The 8,000-nt window shown below is 34.2% G+C and overlaps 2 long non-coding RNA genes across 2 annotated transcripts; both read right to left on the bottom strand.

Annotated features, from left to right (window-relative positions):
• Positions 1-1,023: 1,023 nt before the first annotated feature.
• On the bottom strand, positions 1,024-2,370 carry LOC139787012 (uncharacterized). Its single transcript, XR_011722503.1, has 3 exons — positions 2,038-2,370; positions 1,418-1,849; positions 1,024-1,166 (listed from the first exon to the last, which is right to left on the bottom strand). It is a non-coding gene; the product is annotated as an uncharacterized lncRNA (long non-coding RNA).
• Positions 2,371-6,031: 3,661 nt separating this feature from the next.
• Positions 6,032-6,986, bottom strand: LOC139787013 (uncharacterized). The gene is made up of 2 exons (XR_011722504.1): positions 6,395-6,986; positions 6,032-6,161 (listed from the first exon to the last, which is right to left on the bottom strand). It is a non-coding gene; the product is annotated as an uncharacterized lncRNA (long non-coding RNA).
• Positions 6,987-8,000: the final 1,014 nt, after the last annotated feature.

The following is an 8,000-nucleotide window of genomic DNA, read 5'->3' as shown; positions in this document are numbered from 1 at the left end:
ATAAAATGCAGCAATATGTCATTATTACGGTTACAATATCACTCATTTGAGAATATTTAATTTGCACAAATGAATGTCGTGCCAAAGATATTTAAGTTTTTTCGTGAAATTTTAAGTGTAGTACTAAGTGCTGTGACTTCATTTACATTTTTATTTAGATTCTAGGGTTGATATAAATATTATAAAATATTGATTCAACGTACAGTATTACAAACATTTGATAACCCTGTTCTGTTCTCTGTCTCTAACCGCAGTTGTAAGAGTTACAATATTATTTATTTTAAATATAGATATTTTATTTCTACAAATGTATGACGCGCCAAAGATACTTCAGTTCTTTCGTAATATTGTTAAGTATGATACTAAGCGCTGTGATTTTATTTACATTTTCATTTAGATTCTAGTGTTGATACAAATGTAGTTTTTCTAATGTTGGTATAAATATAAAATATTTTACGTACAGTATTACAAACATTTAGTTTCCTATCCTGCTGAACAAGCTAGAATAATCTCTAAACACAAATAGATGATATCAGTGTCAATCAATTATCTAATAAAATTTCAATAGCAAGTTTCTATGTTAAATAACTATTTAATAGATCAAACAGTTTTATAATAATTACATTACTATTATATAATTCACAGCAATTCGAAATTGAACTTTTATAAAGGAACAACTATTACGGAAATTTAGAAGGAAATATTAAAAATAACATGTATATATTGGTTACACATATGACTATATTCTTTATCTCTATATTGAATTATTTATAAAGTAATTTTACAACTATATAATAATTACAATCTACTCGCTGAAATACAAATAATAACGATCAATTAAATAGAATAACATTTAATACAGTTACAATTAATATTGCAAATTAACGTTGTTACTTATAAATAATCATTATTTTCGCATAACATACTACGTTCTACAAATAAGTCGCAATAAATAGAGATCATAACACGGTTCTACAATTTAATGGAAACTACTCGACGCTTTTCATACGCAAACAAAAACGCTCCTAAATTCCTGTTTACTACTTGCAACCCGTTAGTACCACGCGTGTCCTTACAGAGTCCTGCTCCATCGGATTATCCAGAACGATATTCTTGTAGCTTTTGAAGTTCTCTGCTTGCTCTAAAGATATCCTCCTCCTCTCTATCTGAAATAAAAATAAGAGAATTATTCGATTATTTTGCTTACTTTCCTCGGTATTAGTGATCACTATTATTTATGAACTTTTGACTTAACGACTTTCTTGCAAATATCTCGCTTCGACTTTATCATATTAAATTCTTCTATACTTTTCTTTATTTTAAACCGCGTGAATTACAAGTTATTATAAAAAGGGACTCAAAAATAGAAACCATTAATACTTCGCTACAGTTATTGCAATTAAAGCAAAGTGATTACCTTAAATTTTATGTGTATTTATTCTATCCCACGATGCATAGTATCCATTATCCTTGTATCCCAGCCCCTCAGGCGCATATATCCCGGCAGTTACTCCATTCTGAAACAGAAAGTTTTTACAAGCCTTTACTCTGTTCTTCATATAATTAGTAGCATAATCAGTTAATGTGATTCAGGAAATAGATTTAAAAGACACTTATCTGATTGTACAACAAATTATTCTCTTGACTATCCTTCCGATCAAGGGTGCAAGTACCATCTTATTCCTTGCGGGCCTCTCTCAGGACGTATGAGACTTTCACTTTCCGGGACGCCTCCCTCAGGATGCTCAGGACATCAGGAGTGAACCAGGTCGCTGCACGTCTCTCTTAGTGCATTGTTCGGACGTAGATATTCACCTGAAACGCTTATCGCTCTCTGCCAGTCCTCGCTCTAAAACAAAAGTGAATTAATAGTTGCACGATTCGTCAATAAATAGATAAACAAATTAATAAAGATAGTTAATAACAGCACTGTTAGCTCTTTCAATCGACAGATTAATAAATCAACGGATTATCTGTTCCATTTTCAATATTATTGCGGATTAAATTTATTCTTTGATAATAAGTCTCTTCACTTACCCCGCCAGTCTCCTCTTCTTCAGGACCGCTGTTCCTGACTCTTCGCGTCACACGACGATCACGGAGCCAGTCACCGGATCTTCCGGTCACCGCGATGTCCCACACATCGTCTCCTCTCGCTTCGTCGCCGTCACTCTTCCCACCGCCAGAGTACCCGACGTAGTGAACCTAAAGAGAGAGAAATAAAAGCTATTATGAATTAATGAAAAATACGATTATTTTATTATTATTAGATTCTATTCACCTTGCTCTTTCCTCGCCTTGCATTCCTCTCGTAGATTTCTCGCGTTTGACACCACGCGTTACACACCTGTCAAACGCACAAGGAGAACGTAACCTCACCTGTCAAACGCACAAGGACAACATAACCTCACCATAATTTCGATCTCCCAAGATTACACGTCGTCAGGCCGTCTGCTCATCGCGCGTTTACCGCTAAGCCTGCGATATGAACTTCCTGACGTTGAATAACTCCAAGAAATAAATTATTCAATATTTTATACAACTTATCTCTTTCGCGACATTCGTGCGCAAATGCACAGTGTCCTTCTTTCGGTGTGCAAATGCACGGTGCGCTTTTTTTCGTGTGCATCTTTTCCGTGTGCAAATGCACGGTGTCCTTCTTTCGGTGTGCAAATGCACGGTGCGTTTCTTCTCGTGTGCATCTTTTCCGTGTGCAAATGAACGGTGCGCAAATTTTGCGTGTCCAAATGCACGGTGGGCATATTTTTGTGTACAAATGAGCGGTGCGCATCTTTCCGTGTGCAAACGAACGGTGCGCATCTTTCCGTGTGCAAACGAACGGTGCGCATCTTTCAGTGTGCAAACGAACGGTGCGCATCTTTTCGTGTGCAAACGAACGGTGCGCGTCTTTTCGTGGGCAAACGAACGGTGCGCATCTTTTCGTGCGCAAACGAACGGTGCGCATATTTTGCGTCTCCAAATGAACGGTGGGCATCTTTTCGTGTGCAAAAGACTGGTGCGCATATTTCCGTGCGCAACTGAACAGAGCGAATTTTTTAATAATTTACTTTCTGTGTGCAAAAGACATTTGGCCAATAATTCCTGTGTCCAAAAGCACCGTGTCCGATTGAACCGTGCGCAAAGTGTCGTGTCCAATATCTCTGTGTCCTTTAGCACCGTGTCCATTTGAACGGTGTCCAAGTGCACCGCTCCCGAAGCGCGACTCATTTTTGATAAGGTAACGTAATTTTGTGATGTGTATCACTTGAGTTATAATTTTTTGGAAATAAAAATATTACTGCTTAGATTTTTTCGAGATTTTTCGAGATACAAAGATTAGGTCTACCACATGTTACTTAGGTTTTTTCGAGGTATAATACTACCACTTTATTTTTTTTTCGAGGTAAAGATACTACTGCTTAGGTTTTTTCGAGGTATAATATTACCACTGTTTTTTTTGTCGAGGTAACAACATATACACTACTATGCGTGTACTTGGCGCCTTTCTTTACCTTTTTTTTAAAAAAGGTAATTTTGTACGGATATCACGCCTTTTTGTAATATTACGCATTTTATAAACAGTATGTACAGGGTGTTATTTCGAGGTAAAAATACTACTGCTTAGGTTTTTTCGAGATTTTTTGAGATACAAAGATTAGATCTACCACATGTTACTTAGGTTTTTTTGAGGTTATTTTTCTAAGTTACTTTATTTTTTGTACACACTAAAAGATTGTTAATTATTTTTTTAAATGCTTTATCTTGTATTTATTCGCATTAAAGATATTTAATGCTTCGTCTCTCTTGTATTTCTTCAAAATATAAAAACTGATTATATTAGTAGATAATATTGTAAGAGTGCCAAATGATAAGCAATCTCCCCGTCGGTCGAACGCAAGAATGTGATAGGTTCATTTTAGATGCAAAAATCATATTCGAAATAAAACGTCCAAGTTATGGACTTGTTTCATTTTTTTACACCGAGCCCTTCAGTTAGAGATTTCGTGGCCACCCTGCATTTAGGGAGAGAAAAATGCACGACACACGCACTTATCGTTTCGGTTTTGTGACATTATTAGAGAATGTTAATATCACAGATAGTTTTTTCTCATTTCTATTTCTATTGATTGATTTCTATTTTTTTTTACCTGAATTGTTCTCGGAAGAGAATTATGTCACCCTGTACGCTTTTACAGGTTTCGAAACGTCGGGTCTATGTATTGCGAGTTTTTCTTTTCGAATTTATAATCACGCTTAGTTTTGGCACGCAGGAGTATATAAATCAACCTTTTCTCCTTTAATTTTAGAATAGTGAACTATAGGTATATCTTAGTAATAATAAATTAACGATAGCTTAACTGGTGCCTAAATTTTAGATATACCTCGTATAATACCACATTTGCCAGCGGAAATGGCTGACATGTGCCGCTCAGAAATTGAGTAATTACGCGTTTACGATGGAAAAAAGATCTTACTTCGCGAAATGTACAAAACAGGAAGTTTACATTGTATCTAACCGAATTGCCATAATGTAGAAATAGAACTAGATTAGACACAGGATATCCTGTCTCGAATTGAATTTTTACCTCGTCTGATCGTCTACGATTAAATATCTCATTTTTCTTAAGCATGACCGTAACAGAAATTTAAGTTTCTCATCAAACAACATAAGCTTCATTCAGTCTACATACAGTCGGGCTTCCGCTATGCGTTTCCTTACCGAGAATTAAGTCAATCTTGATTTCTCTATGTTTTTCCTCCTGTTCTTCAACTTCCAATATTCTAATGATTAGGACGTCAATATTGGAATGTGTGGAAACTGTGAAGGGGAAAGACAAGAAAAGCCAAGCTTGATCCTGACGAGGAAAAAATACGGAGACCTAACTGTAAATACAACAATGATACATAACAACGCGCCACACCTTTTTACATGGCAGTATTTCCGGTGAAACCTGTCGCACAATCATTTCGTGTAATCATGTTCGTATTATCAATCGGCAATCGGCAGTACAATCCTAAAATATCTTCATCAGTATGTTGTGTTCGTTCAATTACTCTTAATAATTGTGCAAAAAATTTGCCATATTCAATGATTCTCAAAAAGTACATGTCTAAATAGAGTTAAGCATATTATATTAATTAGATTTAATATACGCAATTTAATAAAATTTAGTCATTGTTTAGAGTGGTGAATTGATATTATTACTCGAGGCACGGTGAACCATCGGAACAAAATTTTGTAAATATGAAGCCAATTGCTTCAAAATCATGTGACAATAAAGCCTGCTGCGACAGATGTAAAACATTCAATTTAAGTTGATGAATCTGCCGTCGTGGGATTTGCATCTCTCCTCTCAAAAGGTGTGTCTTACTCTTCCGTGGATGGTGAAGATAAGCGAACAGCGTTACGCATAAAAAAATTGTTCACTGGAAAGAATTTATTTGGTTTATAAGGCGATCATGTAAAAAAAAACAGATAAATTTTATTCTTTTCTTTCTTTTAAATTTTGAAAACATACATCTTTTCATTTACGAGCAATTCGATCGAGCACATGTGCATTACTTTTCAGTCTATTCTCGCTTATTGAAAAAACCCGATATGAAATTTCGGGTTGAAAATTCATCTCGCAAGGTACAAAAGCGTGGCACTAAAATAAATTTTTAATAAAAAAAGGAAAAAAAATTAGTAAAATGACTTACAAATAGCAAAGACTGTAAAATGATATAGAGATTACTGCGTCATATATATATATTGACTCATTATCTTTATTATATATATATATATATATAATAAAGATAATGAGTCAATATACTATCTAGTGTACCCGTAAAAAACTCAATGAAGTTTCGCGACAAAACTTTTTGACATGCATTCGAGATTTTTTACATTTTATACGCCTTTGTTTCACGCATTATACAATTTAAAGATCAGCGCCGCTATTCGCGTGCTAACGATCACTTAATTAATGTCTAGGTTGTCCAACAATTCGATACGCGACTAGTCTTAATTTCTAATGTCTTGTTATCAAGATGAATCATCTGCCTATATTTATATACTGAATTTGGAGCACTTTTTTTAACTTACAAGTTACTTCAGTACACTTTCTATTTATATGTCTAAAGTCTCTTTTAGGGGCAGCTTTGCTACTTCGAAGAAAATCCTAGAATGCAAATAAAATCGAATAAACATTGGTTATTCACAAAAATATGTTTCAATATAAAGTGTAATATCCCTAGTAGCACAGTGACGTTAAATGACGTTTTAATGACGTTTCTAGACGTCTCTAGACGTCTCTAGACGTCATTAAAACGTCATTTAACGTCACTGTGCTACTGGGGATGTTATATATATACAATATATAAAGGAAATACATAGCAAAAAGTAAATACTTACTTGTGGCTGTACTTGCTGTGGACTTTAATGCTTCTTTGTGTTTTCTATGCAAGCTCTGGTTTAAAAGATTGCAAATATCTCTTATGTCGTCAAGTTTATAACCGCTATAGTATTCTAATGTTGGATTCCGTCCTCCCAAGTCCTTCATTAGCAACGCGAGTAACAACGCCGCCGCTGCCATTTTACTATCACTAAACCTGATCATTGTATAATCCATCAGAGAATGTTCCAGTATGTACCGAGCCAGAGTTAACGTGGACATAGACACCTTGACTATTTTCAAATAGTAGTGATTGAATTAGTATACATTTATATAGATTCCATTTTAATAAGACGGATATTTTATTGGAGAATAAAATAAAAAATTAAAGCATTAGTCTCCAACAGAAGAATGTAATTAATCATCTACAACCTGATGTTTTAAAATTCTTTCTACAGTACTTCTTTCTACAGTAAATATTATATATGTTTGCAAAAGCGCATCTTTTATGCGTTTTTTCTTTAGATGACGAAACTTCCGCTTTTCGCTTGGCGCAAGTTTCTCTACCAACATTGGGTTGTCGTAATACATTGCTCTGTAAAGAATTTTGACTTCTGGTTGTTATTCCTTTCCTTAAAGTTGCAGTGCTGTTTTGTCAATTTTGTCCGAGTAATACCTTCGGTGGTGCCATTTTTCAGATATGACGAAACTTTAGTTCCTTATCTAATTGCTATAATTCACAAACATACATATAATTAGTTTATATATATTATACATAGTTTAATTTATATAGTGCATAATATAATACGGAATGTTTCAGAAATAAATTGTCAAATTTGAAAAGCATATTCTACTAACAGTAAAAATGGAAAAGTTACAAATTTTAAGTAACATCAAAAGAAAGGGAGACGTAAAAAGAAGGAAGATAAGAGAGATAAGTGATTTCGAAGTACAACAGATAGTATAAGTGAATAAAAGAGAGAAGGAGGACATGTAAAATGTATATATGAAATAAAAAGAGAGCATTTTTATCTTTTTCTAACTCTTAAAACTGGAAAAGAACAAAAAATAAGTTGAACCGATAATAACTTACAATAATTCCTTTGCATAAACGGAATTAATCTCCTCGGCATCAGCTCCCTGCCGTCAATATATAACTTGCATTCCGCTTCTGCATAATCGACGATACATGCCCATTTCGTGGCATCTAGCCTTAGCATCTTTGTGATATCCTCATCATTAGGATTTTCTTCGTATCCTATCTTCTAAAGAAGCCCATCGAAAATTCTTGATATGTATAACTAGATGACATTTAGAGCACTGGGCAAAAATCACATAACATTCAGAGCACTGGGCAGAAATCACATATATATCTATATATATAAAATAGAATGTCTGTATGTATGTATGTATGTATGTATGTATGTATGTATGTATGTATGTATGTATGTATGTTCTTTATAAACTCTTAAACTATTCGACCGAATTTTTACCAAAAGTATATAAAATAGGGGTAGAATTTTCCGGGGAGTGTTATAGAGTGTATAGTTTTTCGCTACCGATCTTTTTGGAAACCGGTATCCGAAATTTTTCCAATTTTTCGGGAAATAATTGACCGAATCTTAA

Source organism: Temnothorax nylanderi, unplaced genomic scaffold (genome assembly GCF_030848795.1).
Source record: "Temnothorax nylanderi isolate EJ_2023f unplaced genomic scaffold, tnyl_v1.0 TNYL_tig1237_pilon, whole genome shotgun sequence".
Taxonomy (NCBI): domain Eukaryota; kingdom Metazoa; phylum Arthropoda; class Insecta; order Hymenoptera; family Formicidae; genus Temnothorax; species Temnothorax nylanderi.
Note: the sequence above shows the minus strand (reverse complement) of the source record. Positions and strands in the feature narration are given on the sequence as shown.